Raw genomic sequence first — 21,803 nt, 5'->3', positions numbered from 1 at the left:
TAATATACTTTATGATATGTTTTCTTATCATAGTATCATGTTAACTATATATATATATATCCATATATATATGTCATCATATAGTTTTTACAAGTTTTAACGTTCGTGAATCACCGATCAACTTGGGTGGTCAATTGTCTATATGAAACATATTTCAATTAATCAAGTCTTAACAAGTTTGATTGCTTAACATGTTGGAAACATTTAATCATGTAAATATCAATCTCAATTAATATATATAAACATGGAAAAGTTCGGGTCACTACAGTACCTACCCGTTAAATAAATTTCGTCCCGAAATTTTAAGCTGTTGAAGGTGTTGACGAATCTTCTGGAAATAGATGCGGGTATTTCTTCTTCATCTGATCTTCACGCTCCCAGGTGAACTCGGGTCCTCTACGAGCATTCCATCGAACCTTAACAATTGGTATCTTGTTTTGCTTAAGTCTTTTAACCTCACGATCCATTATTTCGACGGGTTCTTCGATGAATTGAAGTTTTTCGTTGATTTGGATTTCATCTAATGGAATAGTGAGATCTTCTTTAGCAAAACATTTCTTTAAATTCGAGACGTGGAAAGTGTTATGTACAGCCGCGAGTTGTTGAGGTAACTCTAGTCGGTAAGCTACTGGTCCGACACGATCAATAATCTTGAATGGTCCAATATACCTTGGATTTAATTTCCCTCGTTTACCAAATCGAACAACGCCTTTCCAAGGTGCAACTTTAAGCATGACCATCTCTCCAATTTCAAATTCTATATCTTTTCTTTTAATGTCAGCGTAGCTCTTTTGTCGACTTTGGGCGGTTTTCAACCGTTGTTGAATTTGGATGATCTTCTCGGTAGTTTCTTGTATAATCTCCGGACCCGTAATCTGTCTATCCCCCACTTCACTCCAACAAATCGGAGACCTGCACTTTCTACCATAAAGTGCTTCAAACGGCGCCATCTCAATGCTTGAATGGTAGCTGTTGTTGTAGGAAAATTCTGCTAACGGTAGATGTCGATCCCAACTGTTTCCGAAATCAATAACACATGCTCGTAGCATGTCTTCAAGCGTTTGTATCGTCCTTTCGCTCTGCCCATCAGTTTGTGGATGATAGGCAGTACTCATGTCTAGACGAGTTCCTAATGCTTGCTGTAATGTCTGCCAGAATCTTGAAATAAATCTGCCATCCCTATCAGAGATAATAGAGATTGGTATTCCATGTCTGGAGACGACTTCCTTCAAATACAGTCGTGCTAACTTCTCCATCTTGTCATCTTCTCTTATTGGTAGAAAGTGTGCTGATTTGGTGAGACGATCAACTATTACCCAAATAGTATCAAAACCACTTGCAGTCCTTGGCAATTTAGTGATGAAATCCATGGTAATGTTTTCCCATTTCCATTCCGGGATATCGGGTTGTTGAAGTAGACCTGATGGTTTCTGATGCTCAGCTTTGACCTTAGAACACGTCAAACATTCTCCTACGTATTTAGCAACATCGGCTTTCATACCCGGCCACCAAAAATGTTTCTTGAGATCCTTGTACATCTTCCCCGTTCCAGGATGTATTGAGTATCTGGTTTTATGAGCTTCTCTAAGTACCATTTCTCTCATATCTCCAAATTTTGGTACCCAAATCCTTTCAGCCCTATACCGGGTTCCGTCTTCCCGAATATTAAGATGCTTCTCCGATCCTTTGGGTATTTCATCCTTTAAATTTCCCTCTTTTAAAACTCCTTGTTGCGCCTCCTTTATTTGAGTAGTAATGTTATTATGAATCATTATATTCATAGATTTTACTCGAATGGGTTCTCTGTCCTTCCTGCTCAAGGCATCGGCTACCACATTTGCCTTCCCCGGGTGGTAACGAATCTCAAAGTCGTAATCATTCAATAATTCAATCCACCTACGCTGCCTCATATTCAGTTGTTTCTGATTAAATATGTGTTGAAGACTTTTGTGGTCGGTATATATAATACTTTTGACCCCATATAAGTAGTGCCTCCAAGTCTTTAATGCAAAAACAACCGCGCCTAATTCCAAATCATGCGTCGTATAATTTTGTTCGTGAATCTTCAATTGTCTAGACGCATAAGCAATCACCTTCGTTCGTTGCATTAATACACAACCGAGACCTTGCTTTGATGCATCACAATAAATCACAAAATCATCATTCCCTTCAGGCAATGACAATATAGGTGCCGTAGTTAGCTTTTTCTTCAATAACTGAAACGCTTTCTCTTGTTCATCATTCCATTCAAATTTCTTCCCTTTATGCGTTAATGCAGTCAAGGGTTTTGCTATTCTGGAAAAGTCTTGGATGAACCTTCTGTAGTAACCAGCTAGTCCTAAAAACTGGCGTATGTGTTTCGGAGTTTTCGGGGTTTCCCACTTTTCAACAGTTTCTATCTTTGCCGGATCCACCTTAATACCTTCTTTGTTCACTATGTGACCGAGGAATTGAACTTCTTCCAACCAAAATGCACACTTTGAAAACTTAGCGTACAATTCTTCCTTCCTCAATACTTCTAACACCTTTCTCAAATGTTCACCGTGTTCTTGGTCATTCTTTGAGTAAATAAGTATGTCATCAATGAAAACAATGACAAACTTGTCAAGGTATGGTCCACACACTCGGTTCATAAGGTCCATGAACACAGCTGGTGCATTAGTTAAACCAAACGGCATGACCATAAACTCGTAATGACCGTAACGTGTTCTGAAAGCAGTCTTTGGAATATCATCTTCTTTCACCCGCATTTGATGATACCCGGAACGTAAGTCAATCTTTGAATAAACAGACGAGCCTTGTAGTTGATCAAATAAGTCGTCAATTCTCGGTAGTGGGTAGCGATTCTTGATGGTAAGTTTGTTCAACTCTCGGTAGTCGATACACAACCTGAATGTACCATCTTTCTTCTTGACAAACAAAACAGGAGCTCCCCACGGTGATGTGCTTGGTCGAATGAAACCACGCTCTAAAAGTTCTTGTAATTGGCTTTGCAGTTCTTTCATCTCGCTGGGTGCGAGTCTGTAAGGAGCACGAGCTATTGGTGCAGCTCCTGGTACAAGATCTATTTGAAATTCAACGGATCGATGTGGGGGTAATCCCGGTAATTCTTTCGAAAATACATCGGGAAATTCTTTTGCAATGGGAACATCATTGATGCTCTTTTATTCAGTTTGTACTTTCTCGACGTGTGCTAGAACAGCATAGCAACCTTTTCTTATTAGTTTTTGTGCCTTCAAATTACTAATAAGATGTAGCTTCGTGTTGCCCTTTTCTCCGTACACCATTAAGGGTTTTCCTTTTTCTCGTATAATGCGAATTGCATTTTTGTAACAAACGATCTCCGCTTTCACTTCTTTCAACCAGTCCATACCGATTATCACATCAAAACTCCCTAACTCTACTGGTATCAAATCAATCTTAAATGTTTCGCTAACCAGTTTAATTTCTCGATTCCGACATATATTATCTGCTGAAATTAATTTACCATTTGCTAATTCGAGTAAAAATTTACTATCCAAAGGCGTCAATGGACAACTTAATTTAGCACAAAAATCTCTACTCATATAGCTTCTATCCGCACCCGAATCAAATAAAACGTAAGCAGATTTATTGTCAATAAGAAACGTACCCGTAACAAGCTCTGGGTCTTCCTGTGCCTCTACCGCATTAATATTGAAAACTCTTCCACGGCCTTGTCCATTCGTGTTCTCCTGGTTCGGGCAATTTCTAATAATGTGGCCTGGTTTTCCACATTTATAACAAACTACATTGGCATAACTTGCTCCGACACTACTTGCTCCGCCATTACTCGTTCCGACACCATTTGTTCCTTTCGTTCTATTAACCCCTGGTCCGTAGACCTCACACTTCGCCGCACTATGACCATTTCTTTTACACTTGTTGCAAAATTTGGTGCAGAACCCCGAGTGATTCTTTTCACACCTTTGGCATAGCTGCTTCTGATTGTTGTTGTTGTTGCGGTTATTATTGTTGTTGGGATGATTGTTGTAGTTGCTGTTGTTGTTGTTGTTGTTGTTGTTGGGCCGTTTGTTGTAGTTGCGATTGATGTTGCGATTGTTGGGATAATTGTTGCGATTATTGTTGTAATTGCTGTTGTTGTTGTATTGGTGATTCTTATCACCGTTTTCCTCCCACTTTCTTTTGACTTGCTTCACATTGGCCTCTTCAGCAGTCTGTTCTTTAATTCTTTCTTCAATCTGGTTCACTAGTTTGTGAGCCATTCTACATGCCTGTTGTATGGAGGCGGGCTCGTGTGAACTTATATCTTCTTGGATTCTTTCCGGTAATCCTTTCACAAACGCGTCGATCTTCTCTTCCTCATCTTCGAATGCTCCCGGACACAATAGGCACAATTCTGTGAATCGTCTTTCGTACGTGGTAATATCAAATCCTTGGGTTCGTAACCCTCTAAGTTCTGTCTTGAGCTTATTGACCTCGGTTCTGGGACGGTACTTCTCGTTCATCAAGTGCTTGAATGCTGACCACGGTAGTGCGTACGCATCATCTTGTCCCACTTGCTCTAGATAGGTATTCCACCATGTTAACGCAGAACCTGTGAAGGTATGCGTAGTGTACTTCACTTTGTCCTCTTCAGTACACTTACTTATGGCAAACACCGATTCAACCTTCTCGGTCCACCGTTTCAATCCGATCGGTCCTTCAGTTCCATCAAATTCCAAAGGTTTGCAGGCAGTGAATTCTTTGTAGGTGCATCCTACACGATTTCCTGTACTGCTAGATCCAAGGTTATTGTTGGTATGTAGCGCAGCCTGTACTGCGGCTATATTTGAAGCTAGAAAAGTACGGAATTCCTCTTCATTCATATTCACGGTGTGTCGAGTAGTCGGTGCCATTTCCTTCAAAATAGTTAAATGGAACAAGTTAATCATACAGAATATTAAGAGTAGTTAATAGTATTTTGTAGCATAATATGAACTCATTTATAAAAGCTTTTTCTTCATATTAGCGTTTTATAAGTTTAAATTCGGGTAGTACCTACCCGTTAAGTTCATACTTAGTAGCTAATATACAATTCAACTACTACAATTCTATATGAAAAACTGATTGTAATAATATTTCGCGTTCAAACTTTTATACAATATTTTACAAACTTACAATACCGCTTATTTTACATAAAGCATGAAATATAGCACACAATAACTTTGATACAAGATAGTTGTGAAGACAATTCTAGCTAGTACACAAGTCGTTCGGCAAAGGCAATAAAGACACGTAATTCATACGTCCAGAAACAAGTCATGCATTCTGGTTTTACTAGGACTACTTCCCATCCTTGGTCTTGTGCAACATAACCGTTATGGCCGTTGATAAGACAGCATGTTGTAACATCATCAAAGGGACGAGGGTTACGTAATGTCCAACAGTCCCGTAATAATCTAAAAACCTCATTTCTTACCCCAATTACCGACTCCGTCACTTGTGGAAACGTTTTGTTTAATAGTTGTAGCCCGATGTTCTTGTTCTCACTTTGGTGAGAAGCGAACATTACTAATCCGTAAGCATAACATGCTTCTTTATGTTGCATGTTAGCCGCTTTTTCTAAATCACGAAGTCCAATATTCGGATATATTGAGTCAAAATAATTTCTTAACCCGTTGCGTAAAATAGCATTTGGGTTCCCCGCAATATATGCGTCAAAGTAAACACATCGTAACTTATGGGTTTCCCAATGTGATATCCCCCATCTTTCAAACGAAAGTCTCTTATAAACCAAGACATTCTTAGAACGTTCTTCGAATGTCTTACAAACTGATCTCGCCTTAAATAGTTGTGCCGAAGAATTCTGGCCGACTCTAGACAAGATTTCATCAATCATGTCTCCGGGTAGGTCTCTTAAAATATTGGGTTGTCTATCCATTTTGTGTTTTTAAACTGTAAAATAGACAAGAGTTAGTTTCATAAAAAAAATACTTATTAATACAAGCAATTTTTACATATATCATAAAGCATAAGAACACTATATTACATATATTACACCACACGAATACAACTATCTTATTCCGACTCGCTCGTTTCTTCTTCTTCAGTTTTGGTTCGTTTTGCCAAGTTTCTAGGGATATATGATGTTCCCCTAATACGAGCCGTCGTTGTCCACATTGGTTTAGAAAAACCTGGTGGTTTAGAGGTTCCCGGGTCATTGTTACAACTTAAGGACTTCGGGGGTTGACGATACATATAAAGTTCATCGGGGTTGGAATTAGATTTCTCTATTTTTATGCCCTTTCCCTTATTATTTTCTTTTGCCTTTTTAAATTCAGTTGGGGTAATTTCTATAACATCATCGGAATTCTCGTCGGAATCCGATTCATCGGAGAATTGGTAATCCTCCCAATATTTTGCTTCCTTGGCGGAAACACCATTGACCATAATTAACTTTGGTCGGTTGGTTGAGGATTTTCTTTTACTTAACCGTTTTATTATTTCCCCCACCGGTTCTATTTCTTCATCCGGTTCCGATTCTTCTTCCGGTTCCGATTCTTCTTCCGGTTCCGACTCTTCTTCCGGTTCCTCTTCGGGAACTTGTGAATCAGTCCACAAATCATTCCAATTTACATTTGACTCTTCATTATTATTAGGTGAGTCAATGGGACTTGGTCTAGAGGTAGACATCTATCACATAATATCAAACACGTTAAGAGATTAATATATCACATAATATTCATATGTTAAAAATATATAGTTTCCAACAAAAATGTTAAGCAATCATTTTTAAAGAAAACACGGTCGAAGTCCAGACTCACTAATGCATCCTAACAAACTCGATAAGACACACTAATGCAAATTTTCTGGTTCTCTAAGACCAACGCTCGGATACCAACTGAAATGTCCCGTTCTTATTGATTAAAAACGTTCCATATTAATTGATTTCGTTGCGAGGTTTTGACCTCTATATGAGACATTTTTCAAAGACTGCATTCATTTTTAAAACAAACCATAACCTTTATTTCATAAATAAAGGTTTAAAAAGCTTTACGTAGATTATCAAATAATGATAATCTAAAATATCCTGTTTACACACGACCATTACATAATGGTTTACAATACAAATATGTTACATCGAAATTAGTTTCTTGAATGCAGTTTTTACACAATATCATACAAACATGGACTCCAAATCTTGTCCTTATTTTAGTATGCAACAGCGGAAGCTCTTAATATTCACCTGAGAATAAACATGCTTTAAACGTCAACAAAAAATGTTGGTGAGTTATAGGTTTAACCTATATATATCAAATCGTAACAATAGACCACAAGATTTCATATTTCAATACACATCCCATACATAGAGATAAAAATCATTCATATGGTGAACACCTGGTAACTGACAATAACAAGATGCATATATAAGAATATCCCCATCATTCCGGGACACCCTTCGGATATGATATAAATTTCGAAGTACTAAAGCATCCGGTACTTTGGATGGGGTTTGTTAGGCCCAATAGATCTATCTTTAGGATTCGCGTCAATTAGGGTGTCTGTTCCCTAATTCTTAGATTACCAGACTTAATAAAAAGGGGCATATTCGATTTCGATAATTCAACCATAGAATGTAGTTTCACGTACTTGTGTCTATTTTGTAAATCATTTATAAAACCTGCATGTATTCTCATCCCAAAAATATTAGATTTTAAAAGTGGGACTATAACTCACTTTCACAGATTTACTTCGTCGGGAAGTAAGACTTGGCCACTGTTGATTCACGAACCTATAACAATATATACATATATATTAAAGTATGTTCAAAATATATTTACAACACTTTTAATATATTTTGATGTTTTAAGTTTATTAAGTCAGTTGTCCTCGTTAGTAACCTATAACTAGTTGTCCACAGTTAGATGTACAGAAATAAATCGATAAATATTATCTTGAATCAATCCACGACCCAGTGTATACGTATCTCAGTATTGATCACAACTCAAACTATATATATTTTGGAATCAACCTCAACCCTGTATAGCTAACTCCAACATTCACATATAGAGTGTCTATGGTTGTTCCGAAATATATATAGATGTGTCGACATGATAGGTCGAAACATTGTATACGTGTCTATGGTATCTCAAGATTACATAATATACAATACAAGTTGATTAAGTTATGGTTGGAATAGATTTGTTACCAATTTTCACGTAGCTAAAATGAAAAAAATTATCCAATCTTGTTTTACCCATAACTTCTTCATTTTAAATCCGTTTTGAGTGAATCAAATTGCTATGATTTCATATTGAACTCTATTTTATGAATCTAAACAGAAAAAGTATAGGTTTATAGTCGGAAAAATAAGTTACAAGTCGTTTTTGTAAAGGTAGTCATTTCAGTCGAAAGAACGACGTCTAGATGACCATTTTAGAAAACATACTTCCACTTTGAGTTTAACCATAATTTTTGGATATAGTTTCATGTTCATAATAAAAATCATTTTTTCAGAATAACAACTTTTAAATCAAAGTTTATCATTTTATTTAATTAAGTAACCCACAACAGCCCGCGGTGTTACTACGACGGCGTAAATTCGGTTTTACGGTGTTTTTCGTGTTTCCAGGTTTTAAATCATTAAGTTAGCATATCATATAGATATAGAACATGTGTTTAGTTGATTTTAAAAGTCAAGTTAGAAGGATTAACTTTTGTTTGCGAACAAGTTTAGAATTAACTAAACTATGTTCTAGTGATTACAAGTTTAAACCTTCGAATAAGATAGCTTTATATGTATGAATCGAATGATGTTATGAACATCATTACTACCTTAATTTCCTTGGATAAACCTACTGGAAAAGAGAAAAATGGATCTAGCTTCAATGGATCCTTGGATGGCTCGAAGTTCTTGAAGCAGAATCATGACACGAAAACAAGTTCAAGTAAGATCATCACTTGAAATAAGATTGTTATAGTTATAGAAATTGAACCAAAGTTTGAATATGATTATTACCTTGTATTAGAATGATAACCTACTGTAAGAAACAAAGATTTCTTGAGGTTGGATGATCACCTTACAAGATTGGAAGTGAGCTAGCAAACTTGAAAGTATTCTTGATTTTATGAAACTAGAACTTTTGGAATTTATGAAGAACACTTAGAACTTGAAGATAGAACTTGAGAGAGATCAATTAGATGAAGAAAATTGAAGAATGAAAGTGTTTGTAGGTGTTTTTGGTCGTTGGTGTATGGATTAGATATAAAGGATATGTAATTTTGTTTTCATGTAAATAAGTCATGAATGATTACTCATATTTTTGTAATTTTATGAGATATTTCATGCTAGTTGCCAAATGATGGTTCCCACATGTGTTAGGTGACTCACATGGGCTGCTAAGAGCTGATCATTGGAGTGTATATACCAATAGTACATACATCTAAAAGCTGTGTATTGTACGAGTACGAATACGGGTGCATACGAGTAGAATTGTTAATGAAACTGAACGAGGATGTAATTGTAAGCATTTTTGTTAAGTAGAAGTATTTTGATAAGTGTATTGAAGTCTTTCAAAAGTGTATAAATACATATTAAAACACTACATGTATATACATTTTAACTGAGTCGTTAAGTCATCGTTAGTCGTTACATGTAAGTGTTGTTTTGAAACCTTTAGGTTAACGATCTTGTTAAATGTTGTTAACCCAATGTTTATAATATCAAATGAGATTTTAAATTATTATATTATCATGATATTATCATGTATGAATATCTCTTAATATGATATATATACATTAAATGTCTTTACAACGATAATCGTTACATATATGTCTCGTTTAAAAATCATTAAGTTAGTAGTCTTGTTTTTACATATGTAGTTCATTGTTAATATACTTTATGATATGTTTTCTTATCATAGTATCATGTTAACTATATATATATATATCCATATATATATGTCATCATATAGTTTTTACAAGTTTTAACGTTCGTGAATCACCGATCAACTTGGGTGGTCAATTGTCTATATGAAACATATTTCAATTAATCAAGTCTTAACAAGTTTGATTGCTTAACATGTTGGAAACATTTAATCATGTAAATATCAATCTCAATTAATATATATAAACATGGAAAAGTTCGGGTCACTACAGCGTGCAATTTAATATCTTGTACTTTGCGTTTTGAATCTTGTACTCTTGTAATTTTGAGACGTTTCTTATCAATAATTGGAACCTCTTTGATTTTATTTTGTACTTTTGAGCTTTTTGGTCGTTTGCGTCTTCAATTCGTCGAATCTGTCTTTTGTCTTCACCTTTTAATATTTAAACGAATATCACTTATAAATAGAACAATTGCAACTAAAAGCTTGTCTTTCTTGGGGAATAATGCTATGAAATATATGTTCGTTTTTCGCATTATCAATATACCAATAGTACATACATCTTAAAGCTGTGTATTGTACGAGTACGAATACGGGTGCAACGAGTAGAATTGTTGATGAAACTGAACGAGGATGTAATTGTAATCATTTTTGTTAAGTAGAAGTATTTTGATAAGTGTCTTGAAGTCTTCCAAAAGTGTATGAATACATATTAAAACACTACATGTATATACATTTTAACTGGGTCGTTACATGTAAGTGTTGTTTTGAAACCTTTAGGTTAACGATCTTGTTAAATGTTGTTAACCCATTGTTTATTATAACTAAAGAGATGTTATATTATTACATTATCATGATATTATGATGTATTAATATATCTTAATATGATATATATACATTTAAATGTCGTTACAACGATAATCGTTACATATATGCCTCGTTTTGAAATCCTTAAATTAGTAGTCTTGTTTTTACATATGTAGTTCATTGTTAATATACTTAATGATATGTTTACTTATCATAATACCATGTTAACTATATATATCTATATATATGACATCATATAGTTTTTACAAGTTTTAACGTTCGTGAATCACCGGTCAACTTGGGTGGTCAATTGTCTATATGAAACCTATTTCAATTAATCAATCTTAACAAGTTTGATTGCTTAACATGTTGGAAACACTTAATCATGTAAATAACAATTTCATTTAATATATATAAACATGGAAAAGTTCACGTCACTACACCAACAACCCAAGTTTCAACATCACATGCCTCAACATCTCATTCTGTACCTCGAGTATAATTATCGTTCTACGAATCGTTCTACATCAATTATCTTCATTCTACGTGACGATTATATAATTTCTAATGTTTTAGAGATTATGTGTTCTAGTTCTAATGATAAATCAAATGAGATTAATATCATATTAACTCATTAAATCCACGATTATATCTGAAGAAAATATATATGTATATATGTTTTCATAAAGATTGTAATAAAAAATTCTTTTGTACAAACTGTTAATGGTGAAAATATTTTAACGGGTAGGTAATACCCGAGGAATATTTAGATTTCACATTAATAAGTTACACTGTACATTCTTCGAATCTGATTCAACAGTCATTTACTATCCTACTTACATCCATAGATATATGTATCCGTTCACCGCAGAATAACCATTTTCATTCAATTTCATATTTGGATTTTGACCTACCAGAATCCAACAAGTGGCATAATGAAGAAAACATTGGACAAAAATAAAATTTGTTAGAAACAAACAAATTAACAATGAGAAATTTTGTTAAGAATCCACGCTAACTGTTCCTAGCTAACTGTTCCTAGCTAGCTGATTATATTTTATTTATCGCAATATAACTATCGCAATTTATATTCTCGCAATTTTATTTATCGTCATTTAATTTCTGTTATTTATTTTACGCACTTTAAATATCGGGACATGTATACAAGGTTTTGACATATCATATCGACGCATCTATATATATTATTTGGAATAACCATAGACACTCTATATGCAGTAATGTTTGAGTTAGCTATACAGGGTTGATGTTGATTCTACAATAATATATATACTTTGAGTTGTGATCGAGTCTGAGACATGTATACAATGGGTCACGATACGTATTAATTAATTCGAATATTATATATATGAATTATTGAACTGCAAACTGTGGACTATCAACTGTGGACTGCCAATATTGGACAATTAAAATGAATTAAAATATTGATTATAACATATGAAACTAAACAATTCTTCAAGTTTGCCACTTGATTTCATCTTAAACCTCATTTGTATCTTGACGATTCCAATCTACATTCAAACCTTTCATAATTCTTGAAAACACCTCAATCGAGTGAATGAACCAACCGCACTTCATATACAGAAGAAAAGATTGATGCATATAGGTATGCACCTGAAAAACTCTCGGAAACTGAGTAAACGTTTAACACGTAGCTGTGCTAATTTCTTTAGCGTTATTATTACTGAAAATAACTTTTCAACTCCTGTTCGAGATAGTCAGTTTTGTCACAGCTCCAGCAAGTCAACTTCGACTTTTCAGTCGAAACAGTCTTATTATAACCTCGATATATACGTTTGCCATTGTTATTGTACCGGGAAACCTTTTATACTCTGCAATATTACCAACAGACGTACCAGCAACCTCGTTGCTCCTTGGCTTAAATCTCTCTGAAAAATTGCTATACTTATTTATTGAAACCCTATCATGTACTCATCAGCATCTTGTAACGATAGTTGCTATACCAAATACCGGGAAGCATTAATCATTAATTCTCGAATTTTGCAGCATTCCTACGTCAACAGTTATATATCTATATATAACGTATATCTTCTGGATTGATGAATTTCAATTCGGAATCTCTGAATTCCTTAAAAACACTCTAACTTACGAATCAGATCTCTGAGTTCTGAAAAAGTTGATGAAGCAGCGAAAACTGAAGACTGTTTAAACAGTCAAAAGTTTGATAATAAAGAGCGACATACTGAAAAAGCTCAAAAGTTTTGATACTGAAAAACGGATTGAGCAAACCATGAAGGAGGATATGGACAAATTACAAAGACTAAACCTGCTTTCAAAGAATCCAAATGATCCAGTATCTGCTAAACTTATTAACGAATACCTTGCTCCTGACTCTACACTTTTTCAGACAAACTTCATCATCATCCATCGATATTAGAAATTCTAAAATATCATCGTATCTTTTATTATAAATATCTTCGATATTTCTGAAGATACCTTCATAAATATCTTTGTTCGAAATTATCTATCTCCTCGTGCTATCTATGTTACATCATAAAAGAAACTGTTTTAGTTTCTATCCTTCTGTAAAATTTGAGTTTAAATTATGAATGATTTCTGGAGAAGTGTTGGGAATTGAAGTATGAGTTAGTATAATATAATGACGCCCAGCCAACGTGATTGTATTACAGTAAGTCATGCTGAAATTCTAATGAGACGTGATGATGGTTCACAGATCTTACCCTCATCATGTGCCATGTTAAATAACTCTTTCATTCTACTTAACCTCTAAACATATCAAGAGATTATTTTCTTGATAGTTCTATCCTTACCGTGATTCCAACAGTTTGCTAATTAATCATGCTATTATATTTTCTTTCTGATTAGAAGATTTCTTTAAATTCTTTGAATTTCAAAATTCAACAGTGACTACGTCAAAAATTAAGACGAACCTCTATTTACTTCATTTCACTCTTTTGTGATAGCTTCACTCGTACGCTTCAAATAATTGAATTGTTTTTATCTATATTACCCAATAATGTTAAAACTCTAGTTATCAACTCATATTCGTCATAAAAACTTGCTTATAGTTAAATATGACAACTCCACTCAAATTTCGGGACGAAATTTCTTTAACGGGTAGGTACTGGACGACCCGGAAACTTCCGACCAAATTTAAACTTAATCTTTATATGGTTTCGACATGATAAACAAAGTCTATTAAACTGAGTCTTAAAATTTTTGAACTGTTTCAAGAAATCACTTGACCTTTGACTATTCCCAACGATTCACGAACAACTATTTGTAAATAGATACATATATATTAAATATATAGATAAATAATAATTAGAAATATAATTTAAACTGTGATATGTTATTAAAATTAACTATGTAAAATAAAAATGAAATATGATATTAATATTAAAATAAATATATATATAAAGTATATTTAAAAAAAATATTAAATGATTGTAATACTCGTTTGATGTTCGGATTGATATTTAGAAGTTAAAATCCAACTTATGTGATTTTAAAATAAACTGTGATCCGAAAATGAGTTGTATAATTTATAAGCTTATTAAATATGTATTTAGGAATTATTTGTTAAGTTTTAAATTTTTTTATATTTTACCTAGGATCGAGGGCGGATAGTGATTCAATTTTTATTTAATAGTTAATGATCAATATTATACAATATTGACTAAAATAAATAAAGGAATTTAATTTAAAAATTTGGGATTTTTCTGTGTACATTTATCCATTATCAACGGAGCACGAAGTTCAGTCCGTGAATGAAATAGTAGACGACGGCTAACTTAATCACCGTGTTAATTTCATATTATATTATAATTATTATTATATTATTATTATGATTAATAAATATCTGTTTCTAATTTGGTTATCTTTATCCGTGAATCACCCCACTTGTTTGTCAATTCCTCTACTACTTCTTCTGTGTTTATTTTTTTTGTAAATTTGATTCATGTCCACCACTTCATTTCACCAATTATCACCAATCAATCATATGTATATAATATTATTATATACTCAATCATCCACTGCCATATATCTTAAATATATACATACATAACTGTGCTTGATTGTTTATTATTGTACCTAATTGAGGATTTCTATTCGTTTATTATTGTAAACAACTATGCTTAATTGATTAATTGAGTTACTGTTTTCATTTATTCCTTTCCACATTCAAATTCATACGGGTATATATTTTATGCATTGCATTCATGAACGATTACAACTATCACCTTCTAACTACTTCTTTATCTTGTTTCTACTCCAAACAACCACTCTTGATACCTGCCCCTGCTCGATTTCAACAACCAAAACAAACCTACCACTTTGCCTTCTTTTTCTCTTCTTGATCTACTAAACCATCACCACAACCGAATCCGTCAATCACCATTGAAACCGATCACCACCATCAAGCTCCACCACCACATCGCCATAGTCCCCATAAACGAATCACTGCAGCTTCTATCTTATGATTCGAACACCACAGCAATCACCATAGTTAACTACTACAGGTGCACTAATTTTCGTTTCTATTTCAGCTCGAATCAAACCCAAGACACTTTCGATAATCAAGCCCACTTACCGTTATTAATTCTATATCTGTTTCTGTTCGAAAGCAGCAGACCAACACTAGCTAAACCGCTGTACTACCGCTATTATATTCACTGTTTAAAAACCCATCGAGAACTCAGATTGTTTTCCTGTTTCAAACACCATCGTAAGTCACCAATACCATTGTTATAAAACCATTAATTACTTTCTGTTTTATAACCGTTAACCACCTGCAACTCTACTGTACGGTTTAAGCCACCATCACTGCTCGATAATTGCTGCTTATATTTCTTGTTTCCTTTTCGCTGTCAACAATCAAAAACAACACCCTTTACCAACCTAAACACCACCATCTTCGTATTATTGCTGCTGTTAATGATATCGTTTCTGTTTCTATTCAAATTGAAACCACCATTTAACCGTCACCATTAAATCACCACCAAGTACATCATAAATTACAACTCTTATTCAAATAAATAAGTATACATAAAATAAAAAGGGATTAAAGAAATTAAAAGAATATCGTTGAATCAATTACTTACTTGAATTGATTGATTGACCGACTACTTGATCGATTGATGAGGGATGATGATTAGCAGTGATGATAAAGACTGATGATGACTCTGAACGATGATATTAATTAAATCGATGATGTATTAAACCTTTAAGATTTTTGCTTAATTGATCTGTTGATGAATCAAGGAATCCCTAAACTGTAGTGTTTTTTTTTCTCTGCGTTCAATTCTGTTATCACGATCTGCTGTTGGGGGAGCCATCATATAAAAACGCGTGGTTCTTCATTTTAGGTATAATTATAATTAAAATTATTATTATTATTATTATTATTATTATTATTATTATTATTATTATTATCATCATCATCATCATTGTTATCATTAATTATTGTTATTTATATGTTAAAACAAGTACTATGATTAATATTATTATCATCTTTGTTATTAAGAGATATCATTAAGTTTATTATTTGTGTTATTATTAATATTAATATTGATATAAGTATTATTATTATTAACATTATTATTATGATTATTATTATTGTTATTATATATGTACTAAGATTAATAATATAACTTTTATTATTACTAATATTACTATCATTATCATTATTAGTATTATCACTAAATATTATTATTATTATTATTATTATTATTATTATTATTATTATTATTATTATTATTATTATTATTATTATTATTATTATTATTATTATCGTTATTATTAATTTTATAAGGCTATTATTAATATAAGTACTACTATTATTATCATGATTAAGATTTACAAATTGATGTTATAGAAACCTTGGTCACTAGTTAGAGATTAAACGCGGAGATTATGATTATTATTATGAACATAAAAGTTTTAATGATATTGTTAAGATATAATTATAGAAATCTTGAATATAAATTTCATTATGGAACTGATTAAGTTAAAATTTTAATTAGATTATGATTTAAAGAAATTAATAGGATTATTATAATTGTTGATATCATTTTTATTATAATACAACATGGTATTAAAATCATTAATAAAATCATTTTTATTAACCTTAATATAACTTTTATCATTATTATATAGTATCATTATCATTTCTAATATTAGTAATGTCATAATTATTAGTAATACCATAATTAATAATTCTATCATTATTATTATCATTATTAGAATTATTAATATTAATATTTTATCAGTAACGTTAAGTATTATCAATATTATCATTTTTACCATTACAAATATTATCTTAGTATAATTATGATTACTACTATCAACAAACAAATGATAATCATATAAAAGTATATTTAATTTAACTATATTAATATTTTCATTTAAAATGAATACATTTAATTAAATAGTAACATAGATATAAGTTATTAATACAAAAATTTCATCACTAATAATAATAATAAATATATATGTTCGATTACGATTATGTGTATTAATAAATATACAAATGATATAGGTTCGTGAATCCGAGGCCAACCCTGTAGTGACCCGAACTTTTCCATGTTTATATATATTAATTGAGATTGATATTTACATGATTAAATGTTTCCAACATGTTAAGCAATCAAACTTGTTAAGACTTGATTAATTGAAATATGTTTCATATAGACAATTGACCACCCAAGTTGACCGGTGATTCACGAACGTTAAAACTTGTAAAAACTATATGATGACATATATATGGATATATATATATAGTTAACATGATACTATGATAAGTAAACATATCATTAAGTATATTAACAATGAACTACATATGTAAAAACAAGACTACTAACTTAATGATTTTTAAACGAGACATATATGTAACGATTATCGTTGTAAAGACATTTAATGTATATATATCATATTAAGAGATATTCATACATGATAATATCATGATAATATAATAATTTAAAATCTCATTTGATATTATAAACATTGGGTTAACAACATTTAACAAGATCGTTAACCTAAAGGTTTCAAAACAACACTTACATGTAACGACTAACGATGACTTAACGACTCAGTTAAAATGTATATACATGTAGTGTTTTAATATGTATTTATACACTTTTGAAAGACTTCAATACACTTATCAAAATACTTCTACTTAACAAAAATGCTTACAATTACATCCTCGTTCAGTTTCATCAACAATTCTACTCGTATGCACCCGTATTCGTACTCATACAATACACAGCTTTTAGATGTATGAACTATTGGTATATACACTCCAATGATCAGCTCTTAGCAGCCCATGTGAGTCACCTAACACATGTGAGAACCATCATTTGGCAACTAGCATGAAATATCTCATAAAATTACAAAAATATGAGTAATCATTCATGACTTATTTACATGAAAACAAAATTACATATCCTTTATATCTAATCCATACACCAACGACCAAAAACACCTACAAACACTTTCATTCTTCAATTTTCTTCATCTAATTGATCTCTCTCAAGTTCTATCTTCAAGTTCTAAGTGTTCTTCATAAATTCCAAAAGTTCTAGTTTCATAAAATCAAGAATACTTTCAAGTTTGCTAGCTCACTTCCAATCTTGTAAGGTGATCATCCAACCTCAAGAAATCTTTGTTTCTTACAGTAGGTTATCATTCTAATACAAGGTAATAATCATATTCAAACTTTGGTTCAATTTCTATAACTATAACAATCTTATTTCAAGTGATGATCTTACTTGAACTTGTTTTCGTGTCATGATTCTGCTTCAAGAACTTCGAGCCATCCAAGGATCCATTGAAGCTAGATCCATTTTTCTATTTTCCAGTAGGTTTATCCAAGGAACTTAAGGTAGTAATGATGTTCATAACATCATTCGATTCATACATATAAAGCTATCTTATTCGAAGGTTTAAACTTGTAATCACTAGAACATAGTTTAGTTAATTCTAAACTTGTTCGCAAACAAAAGTTAATCCTTCTAACTTGACTTTTAAAATCAACTAAACACATGTTCTATATCTATATGATATGCTAACTTAATGATTTAAAACCTGGAAACACGAAAAACACCGTAAAACCGGATTTACGCCGTCGTAGTAACACCGCGGGCTGTTTTGGGTTAGTTAATTAAAAACTATGATAAACTTTGATTTAAAAGTTGTTATTCTGAGAAAATGATTTTTATTATGAACATGAAGCTATATCCAAAAATTATGGTTAAACTCAAAGTGGAAGTATGTTTTCTAAAATGGTCATCTAGACGTCGTTCTTTCGACTGAAATGACTACCTTTACAAAAATGACTTGTAACTTATTTTTCTGACTATAAACCTATACTTTTTCTGTTTAGATTCATAAAATAGAGTTCAATATGAAACCATAGCAATTTGATTCACTCAAAACGGATTTAAAATAAAGAAGTTATGGGTAAAACAAGATTGGATAATTTTTCTCATTTTAGCTACGTGAAAATTGGTAACAAATCTATTCCAACCAAAACTTAATCAACTTATATTGTATATTATGTAATCTTGAGATACCATAGACACGTATACAATGTTTCGACCTATCATGTCGACACATCTATATATATTTCGGAACAACCATAGACACTCTATATGTGAATGTTGGAGTTAGCTATACAGGGTTGAGGTTGATTCCAAAATATATATAGTTTGAGTTGTGATCAATACTGAGATACGTATACACTGGGTCGTGGATTGATTCAAGATAATATTTATCAATTTATTTCTGTACATCTAACTGTGGACAACTAGTTGTAGGTTACTAACGAGGACAGCTGACTTAATAAACTTAAAACATCAAAATATATTAAAAGTGTTGTAAATATATTTTGAACATACTTTGATATATATATGTATATATTGTTATAGGTTCGTGAATCAACCAGTGGCCAAGTCTTACTTCCCGACGAAGTAAAAATCTGTGAAAGTGAGTTATAGTCCCACTTTTAAAATCTAATATTTTTGGGATGAGAATACATGCAGGTTTTATAAATGATTTACAAAATAGACACAAGTACGTGAAACTACATTCTATGGTTGAATTATCGAAATCGAATATGCCCCTTTTTATTAAGTCTGGTAATCTAAGAATTAGGGAACAGACACCCTAATTGACACGAATCCTAAAGATAGATCTATCGGGCCCAACAAGCCCCATCCAAAGTACCGGATGCTTTAGTACTTCGAAATTTATATCATATCCGAAGGGTGTCCCGGAATGATGGGGATATTCTTATATATGCATCTTGTTAATGTCGGTTACCAGGTGTTCACCATATGAATAATTTTTATCTCTATGTATGGGATGTGTATTGAAATATGAAATCTTGTGGTCTATTATTATGATTTGATATATATATATAGGTTAAACCTATAACTCACCAACATTTTTGTTGACGTTTTAAGCATGTTTATTCTCAGGTGATTATTAAGAGCTTCCGCTGTCGCATACTTAAATAAGGACGAGATTTGGAGTCCATGCTTGTATGATATTGTGTAAAAACTGCATTCAAGAAACTTATTTTGTTGTAACATATTTGTATTGTAAACCATTATGTAATGGTCGTGTGTAAACATGTTATTTTAGATTATCATTATTTGATAATCTACGTAAAGCTTTTTAAACCTTTATTGATGAAATAAAGGTTATGGTTTGTTTTAAAATGAATGCAGTCTTTGAAAAACGTCTCATGTAGAGGTCAAATCTCGCAACGAAATCAATTAATATGGAACGTTTTTAATCAATAAGAACGGGACATTTCAGTTGGTATCCGAGCGTTGGTCTTAGAGAACCAGAATTTTGCATTAGTGTGTCTTATCGAGTTTGTTAGGATGCATTAGTGAGTCTGGACTTCGACCGTGTTTACTTGAAAAATGATTGCTTAACAAATTTTGTTGGAAACTATATATTTTTAACATATGAATATTATGTGATATATTAATCTCTTAACGCGTTTGATATTATGTGATAGATGTCTACCTCTAGAACAAGTCCCATTGACTCACCTAATAATAATGAAGAGTCAAATGTAAATTGGAATGATTCGTGGACTGATTCACAAGTTCCCGAAGAGGAACCGGAAGAAGAGTCGGAACCGGAAGAAGAATCGGAACCGGAAGAAGAATCGGAACCGGATGAAGAAATAGAACCGGTGGGGGAAATAATAAAACGGTTAAGTAAAAGAAAATCCTCAACCAACCGACCAAGGTTAATTATGATCAATGGTGTTTCCGCCAAGGAAGCAAAATATTGGGAGGATTACCAATTCTCCGATGAATCGGATTCTGACGAGAATTCCGATGATGTTATAGAAATTACCCCAACTGAATTTAAAAAGGCAAAAGAAAATAATAAGGGAAAGGGCATAAAAATAGAGAAATCTAATTCCAACCCCGATGAACTTTATATGTATCGTCGACCCCCGAAGTCCTTAAGTTGTAACAATGACCCGGGAACCTCTAAACCACCAGGTTTTTCTAAACCAATGTGGACAACGAAGGCTCGTATTAGGGGAACATCATATATCCCTAGAAACTTGGCAAAACGAACCAAAGCCGAAGAAGAAGAAACGAGCGAGTCGGAATAAGATAGTTGTATTCGTGTGGTGTAATATATGTAATATAGTGTGCTTATGCTTTATGATATATGTAAAAATTGCTTGTATTAATAAGTATTTTTTTTTATGAATCTAACTCTAGTCTATTTTACAGTTTAAAAATACAAAATGGATAGACAACCCAATATTTTAAGAGACCTACCCGGAGACGTGATTGATGAAATCTTGTCAAGAGTCGGTCAGAATTCCTCGGCACAACTATTTAAGGCGAGATCAGTTTGTAAGACATTCGAAGAACGTTCCAAGAATGTCTTGGTTTATAAGAGACTTTCGTTTGAAAGATGGGGGATATCACATTGGGAAACCCATAAGTTACGATGTGTTTACTTTGACGCATATATTGCAGGGAACCCAAATGCTATTTTACGCAACGGGTTAAGAAATTATTTTGACTCAATATATCCGAATATTGGACTTCGTGATTTAGAAAAAGCGGCTAACATGCAACATAAAGAAGCATGTTATGCTTACGG

The sequence above is a fragment of the Rutidosis leptorrhynchoides genome, chromosome 4 (assembly GCF_046630445.1).
Source record: "Rutidosis leptorrhynchoides isolate AG116_Rl617_1_P2 chromosome 4, CSIRO_AGI_Rlap_v1, whole genome shotgun sequence".
In the NCBI taxonomy this organism is placed as follows: Eukaryota; Viridiplantae; Streptophyta; class Magnoliopsida; order Asterales; family Asteraceae; genus Rutidosis; species Rutidosis leptorrhynchoides.
The sequence above is the reverse complement of the archived record's forward strand: the minus strand, read 5'-3'. Positions refer to the sequence as shown.